Raw genomic sequence first — 13,343 nt, forward strand, 5'->3', positions numbered from 1 at the left:
CTGTCTTTTCGTAGAATGTCTCACATTATGGGTTGCTTTGAAGGTTTCTCTTGGCTATATCTATGTTAAAGATTTTTGGCAGAATGTTACATAGGTGATGTTGTATATGCCTAATTGCATAACATCAGGAGGCAACTAATATTAGTTTGTTCCACTACTGATATTGGTAACCTTAATCTCTTGATTAATTAATTAGATTATTAATCTCTTAATTTATTTATATTAATTAGTTATTTAATTAATACAAATTAATAACTATTGAGAGATGCTTTAAGACCTTGTCAGTGCTCCATTCCTTCATAAACATATTACTCAATGCTTTTAGTACTCACTAATCCCCTCTGTCTAAATTAGTTAGAAGTTACAAACCCATTCACCAAGCTTTGAAGCTGGTGCTTTCTTAATCTTATCAAAAAAAAATCAACAAAAGTACGTAGTGAACAATCAGGAATCACATATTTACAATCATCTTTAAATGGTGTATTAACCAAATTACTAGGAGGTTTCAATTTTCCAGCTGGCCATCAGGAATAACAATCACATTTGTACTTTCACAGTGACAATTACTATGTAATATAAATTTGGCCAATAGAGATGATAAAATTCCATCAACTATAAGATGCATTCTCAGTTCAGAGATAGTATAATGTGAAAAAGAAAAAGAGTTCATCTCAGAATGAATGAAATGGGGCAATTCTGATTTTAGCCAAGCAGTATTAGAGTTGTTTTTGACAGGGTCTTGTTCTGCCACCCAGCCTGGGGTGCAGCAGTGCGATCATAGCTCACTGCAGCCTTGAGTCCTGGGCTCAAGCAGTCCTTCTGCTTCAGCTTCCCAAGTAGCTCGGATTGCAGGTGTGCACCACCACACCCAGCCAATTTTTAAATTTTCTGTAGACAGAGTCTTGCTATATTGCCCAGGCTATTGTCGAACTCCTGGCCTCAAAGGATCTTCCTGCCTCAGCCTAATTTTCATTTAAATACCAGGTAAAATCACAAAAGAAGAATTAGTGAATCACTTTTTGTTTAATTCTGTTGAGCATTCAGTGATTTTCATCTACTTTGAGAATATAAAAGTACAATTAAATTAAGCCACAGGTATAGGCTGTCTCCAGTTTTATTTGGTTATTCTGAATGCATTCATTCACGTAAAAAACATTTTCTCAATATACTAATGGGCCACGTAAATGCTAGGGACTGAACATACAATAAGAACTACATTAAAAGAGAGAGATTGGGCCGGGCGCGGTGGCTCAAGCCTGTAATCCCAGCACTTTGGGAGGCCGAGACGGGCGGATCACGAGGTCAGGAGATCGAGACCATCCTGGCTAACACGGTGAAACCCCGTCTCTACCAAAAAAAATACAAAAAACTAGCCGGGCGAGGTGGCGGGCGCCTGTAGTCCCAGCTACTCGGGAGGCTGAGGCAGGAGAATGGCGTGAACCCGGGAGGCGGAGCTTGCAGTGAGCTGAGATCCGGCCACTGCACTCCAGCTCGGGTGACAGAGCAAGACTCCGTCTCAAAAAAAAAAAAAAAAAAAAAAAAAAAAAAAAAAAAAAAAAAGAGAGAGAGAGAGATTGAGCCTGACAAAGCAACAATGAAACAAAAAGTTGGATCAGTACATTAAGATCAACCTAGGGGTGGAATGAAAGCTTCCCAAGGAATTAACATCTTCATTGATTCTTGCAAGAGGGGAAGAGTTAGTCATGCAAACAACGTGGGAGGGGAGGCAGAGGGAAGAGCACATGGAGAGAAAAAACACTGATGAAGCATTCTCCGTATTTCAGACACCTATCCACGTATTTTACATGTATTATCTCATAATTGTCAAAGCAACCGTATCGATCATATCCTATATTTATCCTTATTTTATAGATGACAGTAGTGAGACTTAGAGAAGGTGAGGCATGAATCCACAGGCACACATAAGAAAGTAGCAGAGCTGGGGTTTGCACTGTTGGGAGATAAAGAGGTGTGAAAGGACACTGCAAGAAGAGAGTCACTGGCTTGTTATGTCTGACGGCACAAGAGAGAATGTGGGAGAGGATCAGGAAATACAATTTAGGAGTGGGTCTGAAACCAAATCACAGGGAATCTTTATGTCAAGTTAATGAGTTTGAATTTTATCCTGAAGAAGAGTGACAAGATTAGATTTGCATTCTAGAAAGATTACTCTGACGTCACTACAGAGAACACATTAAAGTGGTGTGAAGTCTAAGCTGTAAGTGATGAGTGTTGGAAATAAAGCAGTGGCAGACATGAGGAGACAAGGAGGTCGATTTTAAAAATAATTGAGCTCTGAAATCAACAGCACTTGGTGTCCAGTTAGCAAAAGAGGGCAAGTTGGAAGGCACAGTCTGCCCGAGCCCCAGCTTCCTGACTTGGGAAACTGAATGGATGAATGAATTCCCTAGATAACCTAAGCACCAATAGAGCCTGCAAGGGAAATTATTCTTAAAAAATGTTTTAATGTTATATCCTAAAACTAACGATCTTTTACCTAGAACATCAGTGGTACTCCTTCTTAAGACCTTTTTGTATCATTTAAATTTGAGCCCAAGTTTTCTATGTTGATTAATATCTTCCCATGCTTCAATGTGTTGCAGATCTTGTTTCTTTGGGTGTGTTTTTTCAATCTTTCCCCTTTTTCTATATTTCATACTATCACAGAATATTGGAGTTGTAAGAACTTTTCTGATAAAACAACTCTCCTTAGGTAGTAGTTATCTATTAAAGGGAAACAAATTATTCTGAAACCAGAAACATACGTAATCATGGACATTTATTATCTTACATAGTTTCTGTAAGTTATGAATTTGGGGCAACTTTGCTAAGTGGTCTGGCTGGGCTTCTCTCATGAGGTTTCTGTCAAAATGTTGGTCAGAACTGCAGTCATCTGAAGGCTCAACTAGGGCTGGAGGATCTGCTTCTAGGATGGCTCACTCCCACGGCTGTCAGCAGGAGGCCTCAGTTCTTTGTCAGGTGAATCTCTCTACATGGCTGCTTTACATGGTGTTCTCATGACTTGGTTAGTTGACTTCTCCCCAAAGTGAGTGAGTCAGGAGAGTAAGCATGGAGGGAGATACAATGCCTTTTATAACCCAGTTTTGGGAGTCATTCACCATTACTTCCACCACATTCTGTTCCCTAGAAGTGAGTCACTACATCCAGTCAACACTCAAGGGGAAGGAGAATTAAGGATTATCAAAGCATTGGGGAATATATTTTAAAACCACCACATCTTACAAATAAGTATTTTCATTCTATGTGTTCATTCATTAAAAGTAGTTCTTAGTAATTACAGTAATAACTCAAGGAATAGCATTGCAGTGGAAATTTTCCTCCTACATCATTAGCTCAACACAAAGCTCAGGTGTTCTGCAATATACTTGTACCCATTTATGCAACAAGGGGTCCTGGAGATATTATAAGTTTGGAGATCAGACAGAATAGATTAAATACCAGCTTTGTGGGTTGCATCTTTTAAATATTAGAAAAACCTGCATTGTAGAATTACTGTAACATGTTAGTGAGATAATACACATAAAATGTCTGGCTTGTATTAGTTATTCAATTGATACCAGTTTTTTCTTCTTTCCGTTTTCAGTTATTCCTTTTGTGTGAGGGAGAAAAAAACCCAAACAATTTAGAAAATGGATCCCTTTGCGTGGTTATGTACATCAGCTCTAAAAATAATAATATACAGATGTATTGGATTGACATAGATAGAGGATCATGTTATATTAACTCAAAAAGCAGATCATAAAATATTATGATCAGTATTTCATTTTTATAAATGTATATTTATGTCTATATTTACATATATACATATATGCATTAGTTTCCTATTGCTACTATAACAAGTTAACACAAATTTATTGGCTTAAACAAATACAAATTTAGGCCCAGTGTGGTAGCTCATGCCTATAATCCCAGTGCTTTGTGAGGCCAAGGCAGGAGGATTGCTTGAGCCTAGAAGCACATTACCAGCCTGGCCAGCATAGCAAGACCCCATCTCTACAAAAAATACAAAGATTAGCTGGGCATGTTAGTGTGTGCCTATAGTCCCAGGTGCTTGAGTAGATCCTCAGGTGGATCTCTTGAGCCAGGGAGGTTGAAGCTGCAGTGAGCCATGGTCATGCCACTGCAGTCCAGCCTGGGCAGCAGAGCAAGACCCTGTCTCAAAAAAAGAAAAAAAAAAAAGGAGACAAGAAACACAAGTTTCTTGTGTTTACAAGTTTCTTGTGAAATACAGTTCCAGAGATCATAAATCTAAAATGTCTCATTGCTACATTGAAAGGATTAGTAGGACTACATTCCTTCTGGAGATTCTAGGGAGGAATCCATTCCTTTGTCTTTTACAACTTTTTTTTTTTTTTTTTTTTTTGAGACAGAGTCTCGCTTTATCGCCCAGGCTGGAGTGCAGTGGCCAGATCTCAGCTCACTGCAAGCTCCGCCTTTCACGTTTACGCCATTCTCCTGGCTCAGCCTCCCGAGTAGCTGGGACTACAGGCGGCCGCCACCATGCCCGGCTAGTTTTTTTTTTTTAGTAGAGACAGGGTTTCACCGTGTTCGCCAGGATGGTCTCTATCTCCTGACCTCGTGATCCGCCCGTCTCGGCCTCCCAAAGTGCTGGGATTACAGGCTTGAGCCACCGCGCCCGACCTCGTCTTTTACAACTTCTAGAGGCTATTCTCAGGCTTTGGCTTGAGTTCCCTTCCCTCATCTTCAAAGCCAGCAGCACAATCTTGCCAACTCTTTCTGACCCTGATTCTTCTGCCTCACTCTTTTACTTACAAAGACCCTTGTGATTATATAAGGCTCACCAGATCATCTGGGGAAATCTCCCCATCTCAAAGTCAGCTGATAGCAACCTTAATTTCTCCTGAAACCTGAATTCCTTCGTGCCAAGTAACATAACATATTTATAAATTGGGGGCACTAGAATGCAGACATCTTGGGGGGGCCATTATTCTGCCCACAATGTACATATGTGTTTGTATATCTATATATATACAAATATATTAGATAATATATCAAATTATTATCAATGGCTTTCTCTAGTAGAATTTAGTTTAATACTAATTATACTCTTCATTTAATCTGAATTTTCTGTTTTTCTATTCTATGCATGAATTAATTTAATGGAATGACAAATAACAGATTTTTAAGACTGAAAATACAAGCCACATACTGAGAGGAAAAATTTGCAAAACTCATATCTGATAAAAGACAACCAGTATCCAAACATATATAAAAAACTGTTAAAGTTCAACAATAAGAAAAAAGCCCAATTTAAAAATGGACGAAAGATTCAAAGAGATACTTCATCAAAGAAGATCTACAGATGGCAGATGAGCACATAATAATGTCGGCTGTGATGTCTGTAGGGAAATGAAAATTAATTCACCAATGGCATTCCACTACACACCTACTAGAATGGCAAAAATCTGGAACCCTGCAACAACCACACACCAGCAAGGATGTGGAATAGCAGGAACTCTCACTCATTGCTGGTAGGTATGCAAATGACACAGGCACTGTGAGAGGCAGTTTAGCAGTTTGCTGCAAAACTGACCATTCTCCTGCCATGTGATCCAGTAACTATGTTCTTTGGTATTTTTGCAAATGAGTTGGAAACTAACGTCCACCCAAAACCCAGCACACACATGTTCATAACATCTTTATTTGTGATTGCCAAATACAAATCTTGGAAGGAACAAAGATATCATTCAATACGTGAATGGAGAAGCAAGCTATGGAATATCCAGGCAGTGGAATATTATTCAACAATAAAAATAAATGAACTATCAAGTCACAAGAAGACATAGAGAAACCTTAAGTGCATATTGCTAAAGATACAGTATTGATAGATACAGTATGTAGGAAAAGGCTACATACTGTATGACTCAACTATATGTTATTCTGAAAAAGGCAAAACTGTAGAGATTGAGAAAAGATCAGTGTTTGCCAGGGGTTCAGTGGTTTGTGGATGGAGTGAGAGACTTGAGTAGGTTGAGTGCAAGGGATTTTAGGGCAGTGAGCCCATGATGGTATCCATATGATACCATTCTGATGGATACATGTCACTACACATTTGTCAAAACTTGTAGGATATATGACAGAAACAGTAGGGTTTCTAAGGCCAACTATAAGCTTTAGTGAATGCAACAATATTGGCTCAACAATTTGATCAAATGTACCACACTAATGCAAAATGTTTAAAATAGGGGAAATTGGTGGGTGGGGGCAGTTAAATTTCTAGGTCCACAGTCAAGACTTCTTTTTAAGATAGAAGGTACTAAAAACCCAGGAGCCATGAATTAGTAATGTCTCTTATTATCTCACATACACCTACTTGGCTTATATTAACTACTTTTACTAATAATACAAAATGCAAAAGACATTAATGCCTTCATCTAAAATACAATTGGCTAAGTTTCCATCTCTGCACGACTTTTAAAGATACCAGACATGCATCTTACTTTTCTGGAGCACTCAAAAGAGCTTAATAATCCTTTGCAAACTGAGTTGCCAAAGCTGCGCCAGAATTTTGATGTTTCCATTAATAAAAGATATATGCCTGCAGGAGGTACAGATTTGTGATCTCAGGATCCAGAGTTTAGGGGCAAAGGGAAAACGGCTCGCATCTGCACAATGATTAAATGCATGTTCTGGGAGAGGAACTCTGAAGTGTCGCTACAGATCTCACAAGACCTATTTGGACCTGGGGCTTGCCCCTGCGGGATATTTTTGATAGCTTTATCTGTGTCAGACACTCGGGCCCCATCCATTCTCACTTATCAATATGGCATAGTAGCTTCAGAGATGAAAATAAGATGAGGGGCCACAGGAAAAAAAAAATATAAAGGTCGGGTAACCATTTCAGAAAGCCTACACGTGGCCTGACCAAAATGCAGTGTCAGGGAAAAAAGATAAATCATGACAACCAAGCCCAAAAATAGAATCTATAAATAGTAAAGAACTGAAACTGCTCAAAAGAAAACTAGATGTAAACATACTTAAGGGCCAAATATTAAGTCCTATAAATATGTCAACTAGATAGGCTGGCAGAGAGATCACCGTGAAAATACAGGCCTGGGCATTTATTAATAAGAAGCTGGAGAAACTGTCGCTCCATGAAGGTTCATTGTGTTTTTAAGAATCATTTGACAAAAGCATGTCAACTAGTACAATCTGGTCTTTAACTGTTTTAATCAATAATTTTTTATTGTCTTTTCTATGCATAAGATACTACACTAGATGTTGCAGCAGAGAAACAAGAATCAATTGAATACTGAATTTCTTTTGCACATTAAAATAGCTTTATTTTTGTTCCTACAAAAACTCAAGGTAATTAAAAATATATATACAAATATATTAAAATTAAAATTACTATCTAGAAAAAGCAATTCTTGACATTGCAGGTTATATTATTCAGTTCTTTAAATATATATAAAAGCATTATTCAGTGTATCTATAATAAACACACAGTCTTATGCTATATAACAGCATTTCAGTCAATGAAGGACCGAATATACAATTAGGTCCCATAAGATTGTAACGGAGCTGAAAAATTCCTGTCACCTACTGACGTACAAGACATCAGAAAATAGTAGCACAATACATTCCTCGTGTGTTTGTGGTGATGCTGGTGTAAATAGTCGCCTGCTGTCCTGGTTTGTAGCCTAAGGGCAATAGGCCATAGAGTCTAGGTGTATAGTGGGCTACAACATCTAGGTTTGTGTAACTGTACTCGATGTTTGCACAATGACAAAATCATCACCTAATAACACATTTCTCAGAATAGATCTCAGTCAAGTAACTCAAGACACATTTATGCATACACACATACACACACATATCCTTAGTATTGGTCTGCTAGGGCTGCCATAACAATATACCACACTGGGTGGCTTAAACAATGGAAACTTATTTTCTCACAATTCTGGAGACTGAAAGTCCAAGATCAAGGTGTCTGAATCTTGCTAACAAGATCCAGCAGGTTTGTTTTCTTTCTGTTTTTTTTTTCTTTTGCTAGATCACATGGTAATTTTATTTTTAATTTTTGAAGAAACGTCAGACATTTTCCATAGTGCCTGGACCATTTTACATTCCTACCAGTGATGCACAAGAGTTCCAGTTTCTCCACATCCTTGCCAACATTTCTTGTATCTTAGTAAATGTACTTCTTGTAGTATTCTTCTGAGGCCTCTCTTCCAGGCTTGCACACGGCTGCCTTCTCACTGTGTCCACACGTGATCTTTTCTCTGCGCTTGAGTGTTTCTGGTGTTGTTTTGTGTGCCAGAATTTATAAGAACACCAGTCAGATTGAATTAGAGCTCACGTTAACAGGCTTATTTAACTAAATCATCTATTTAAAGCAGGGGTGTCCAATCTTTTGGTTTCCTTGGGTCACAGTGAAAGAATTGTCTTGGGTCTCCCATATAAAATACACTAACACTAATAATAGCTGATGAGCGAAAAAAAAAAAAAAAAACTACAAAAAACCTCAAAATGTTTTAAGAAAGTTTACACATTTGTGTTGGGCAACATTCAAAGCCATCCTGGGCCACGTGCAACCCACAGGTTGTGGACAAGCTTGCTTTAAAGACTCCATCTCCAAATACAGTCACATTCAGAGATACTAGGGACTAGAGTTTCAACTTATAAGTTTGGTGGGAGAACACAATTCAGTATATTTTTTATATATATGATATATATATGTTATATATATACAACATCATATATATGCTTTCATATATATAGTCTCATATACAATGTCATATATAATGACAAATACAACACATTTGAGAGATTTTTTAGTTTCATATAGGGATGGGATCATGTTAGGCATTCTGTTTTATAATCTCTTTGCTAATCCATACCCATTCACTATGTACTAGGTATGAATGTAAGGTAATCTAGTTACCAAACTGCTCTTATTGAAATTTCAGATTGTTTATGATTACTTAATATATGTATAAAAATTTATCTATCTATCTGAACTCTGTGACAAATACCCTACTATATGCACTCATACATTTGGGGTTTGGAGTTATTTTCTCCTAGGAGAAATTCTTACAAGTAGAATTGCTGGATTAAAGGGCATGCATACAATGCTATAACTTCCTCTTTAGGAAACTTTTATCTGTTTAAAAAAGAAGTTTGCCTGCTTTCCAACATCCTATATATATTATTAGCATTTATTTCAGACTTTGAAAATATAACAGATGGGACATACCATCTTGATTTTTAAAGTTTGCATTTTTTTGCTTACTACTGAAACTGCATGTCAGTTTATTGTCCATTTTACTCATTTTAAAAAATTTCATGCTATATTTTTTGCTCAACTTTCCACTAAGTTATTCCTTTTTTATTGTTGATTTGTACATATCAGAATTAGTCATTTGCCTGTCATATTCACTGGAAGCTTGTTATTTTTTTCAAATTTGTGATTTTCTTTCTAATACAGTTTGTAGTGGCTTTCTGCCATGCTGAATTTTTTTTGGGGGGGGGCCTCCTTCTGTTTTTATATAAGGTTTTTTTGTTATGGTTGTTGGCAAGCTATGAACATTTTCCCTACAGTTTTATAGCTGGCTATGCATGGAAAGGTCTGCCCCACAGGAAAACTATTACATTTTCACCCACCTCCATCCAGTACTTTATGGATTATTTTGTATTTTGTTTTTAATCACATTATTGTTATTTTAGGTATACCTATGACATAACAATCTAATATTTTTTATCAAATATAATTAGCTTGCTGTCCTAACAACATTAAATGAAAAGCTTGTCTTTTATTCAACAAACCGTTAATGAAATAAATAAATAGACTGATAATCTAAGTATGGACATAAACATGCCAGCCTTGGCTTGTGTCTTTCATGGGTAGGTTATAAGTAGGGGAGATGCTGCAGGGCCCACAGAACGTGGCCCAGAGGCGCCTGAAGAAGGGACATTTGAGCAGAATACTTAATGATCCTATGAAAGAAAGAACAAAAGTGCTCATATGTCCCTGGGGCAGAAGCGAGCTCCATGTGCATGAGGAATGGGAGAAGAGGCCAAAGGGACAGCAGAGACCAAATCACACAGGACTTTGTAGAATGTGATTTTAACACACAGGAGGTTTGAATGTTTTTATTTTTTTGCAAGAAAAAGGCAGGTAATATGATTTTGGAATATGGCCCTTCCAAATGAGCGTATGAGCAAATGAGGAGATGGTGATGATTTGGAGTAGGGTACTGCAGAGAGGGCAATGAGAACTGGTGGAATCCAGGCTATACATTGAAAGCAGAGCCTATGAGGTTTTCTAGATATAGAATTACGTAACTTGCAAACTGGGATGGTTTGACTTCCTCTCTTACTATTTTGATGCCTTTTATTTCTTTCTATTGACTGATTGCTCTGACTAGGACTTCCAATACTATGTTGAATCAGAGTGGCAAGAGAGGGCATTTTTATCTTGTGCAGGTTTTCAAGGGGAATACTTTCAGCTTTTGCCCATTCGGTAATGTTGGCTGTGGGTATGTCATATATGGCTCTTATTATTTTGAAATATGTTCCTTTGATGTCTAGTTTATTGGGGGATTTTAACATGAATGGATGTTAAATTTTACCAAATGCCTTTTCTGCATCTATTGAGATAATCATGTCATTTTGTTATTAGTTCTATTTATGTGATGAGTCACACTTATTCATTTACATATGTTGAACCAGTCTTGCATCTCAGGAATAAAGCTTGGCCTATGTTCATCAAAGATACTGGCCTGAAGTTTTATTTATTTATTTTTTTTCAGTGATTGTGTGGTTTTGAGTGGTTTTCTTAGTGTTGATTTCTATTTTTATTGCACTGCGGTTCAATGGTGTGGTTGGTATAATTTTGGTTTTTTTGGAACTCGCTGAGTATTGTTTTATGTCTGATTATGTGGTCAGTTTTGGAGTGTGTGCCATGTGGCAATGAGAAGAATGCATACGTTATTGTTTTGGGGTGGAGAATTCTGTAGATGCCTATTAGATCTATTTGGTCAAGTGCTGAGTTCAGGTCCTGTATATCCTCATTAATTTTCTGCTTCAATAATCTGTCTAATGCTGCCAGTGGGGTATTGAAGTCTCAAGAACTTGCTTTGTGAATCTGGGTGCTCCTTTGTTGGGTGCATATATATTTAAGATAGTTAGGTCTTCTTGTTGAATTGAACCCTTTACCATTATATAATGCCCTTCTTTATCTTGTTTTTTATCTTTGTTGGTTTAAAGTCCATTTTGTCTGAAATTAGGATTGCAAACCCTGTTTTTGTTTTTCTATTCACTGTTTGCTTGGTAGATTTTTCTCCATCCCTTTATGTTGAGTCTGTGGATATCATTGCACATGAGATGGGTCTCTTGAACACAGCATACAATTGGATCTTGCTTCTTTATTCAGCTTACCATGCTATGTCTTTTATTTAGGGCATCTAGCACATTTACATCCAAGGTTAGTCTTGATATGTGCAGATATGATCTGTCATCATGTTGTTAGCTGGTTATTATGCAGACTTGTTTTTGTGATTGCATCATAGTACCACTGGCCTATGTACCTAAGTGTATTTTGTAGTGGCTGGTAACAGTTTTTCCTTTCCATATTTAGTGCATCTTTCAGAACCTCTTGCAATGCAGGTCTGGTGGTAAAAAAATTTCAAGTCATAAGATTTGGGTAAACATTTGAAAGTATTTGTTTCTATTCAAAAAGAAATGATACTACATGATGGACTGGAGGATCTGAATAAATTATTATTTAACCACTAGTTCTTACTAAGATACCTATAATCTCTTTAAGACAGTGTGATATAGTTTTGTTTAATGAAACCACAATAAATGTGTTGATGATGCTATAAATATATTATCACTTAAATATTAATTATATAATAACTTTAGATAATTCCATTGAACATAGAAAAAAACACAGAAAAGGGCACTAAATAATCAATTACCTGAGCTGCAGACATTGCCTTCTGTAGTTAGCAACCACACATCATTGCAATCCATCTCAGCAAACATATGTTGGGCCACACTCCCCTAACATCACTGATCCACTCGCTGTGACCATTGTACACACCAAGACAATACTCTGCTCTGCTCTGATTTTTCCCAACTCACAAAAAGTAATGTATTGCTTCTTTTTCTCCTCCAACTCAATCACATGTCATTTATATCATTTTCTAATTGTTTCACATGGGTCGTAGGAGCTCCATATTAGCCAGAATATTTTCGTTAACTAGACAAAGAATGTGGCCCTTTTAAAATTTCAGGTTAAGTACCCTGTTTGGGGTTGGTACAGAAAGAACAGGCAGGGAAATGCCCTCTTGGCTGGAAGGAAGGGAAAGAATTGAGTACACATTACGAAAGTAATTATTCTCTTGCTGTAGAGTATACAGAGAGAAAAGTAAGGCCAAAGAATTACTAAAGAGGAATTTGCTGCTTCAGTGACCCTGTTAGATACCTGTTAAGACCTTTAGCTTTCCCTATCATTTCCAACTAAATCTCAATGACAAAAAAAGAGAAATCTAAAGAAATGGTGGGAATTATGTTAGAACTGGGCATTTTCGTCTTCAGTGTCACTGTAGCTGTTATTCTCTGGCAGCTTAATTGTAACTAATTAGAATCTAGTTAAATAGAGAGACAGCATTAAAACCTTCTGCTTATTTTTTCTCCCTTGATGGTCACAGTTGGTGTTTATATCTTCTCAGAGAAAAGGAAGTTTGAGTTCTACAATCACTTGGAATTTTACTTTGATTTGTTTATTTTTGCTTCCAAATAATTTAAGCAGATTTTGACATTATGCTGTGGACTCTGCGAACCACTGTCAGTGCTCACTGCCAGGTCAGCCACTGAATCCACTCAAGGCAGGATAAAGCCTATCTATTACCCTGGTAGCTCTAATTGCAGGATAGCCAGAGGGTATCCATTTGGTCTATAATTAGGTCATTTCTCTCTCATCCCCTGCAAGTGTGTATAATTATAAATTAATTTGAAATCCCACTGTGAGAAAAGAAACTTGCTGTAATATAAAAGGAAAGACAAAAGCTGCAGGAAGTATGTCTTTAAAAACATTTTTGGTGTTTCCTTCAAAATTGATCCTTGAAATTAGTTTTTCATTCTACTCTTCATTTTCCTAGCTAGGAGCTTTATCATTGTATATTTAAATTTTGGTTTTTATTACAGTTATGCCACAGTCTTAAGGTCTTGATGTTTCCTGCAGAATTCATAGTAGAAAATCAAAACTATTCTTTGGGGAAGTAAAACCCATTGAGAGGCTGGCCTTTGAATGATGCTTAAAGGTGTGGTTCTGTGCAGGTCCTGACAGGATG

Source organism: Rhinopithecus roxellana, chromosome 11 (genome assembly GCF_007565055.1).
Source record: "Rhinopithecus roxellana isolate Shanxi Qingling chromosome 11, ASM756505v1, whole genome shotgun sequence".
Classification (NCBI taxonomy): domain Eukaryota; kingdom Metazoa; phylum Chordata; class Mammalia; order Primates; family Cercopithecidae; genus Rhinopithecus; species Rhinopithecus roxellana.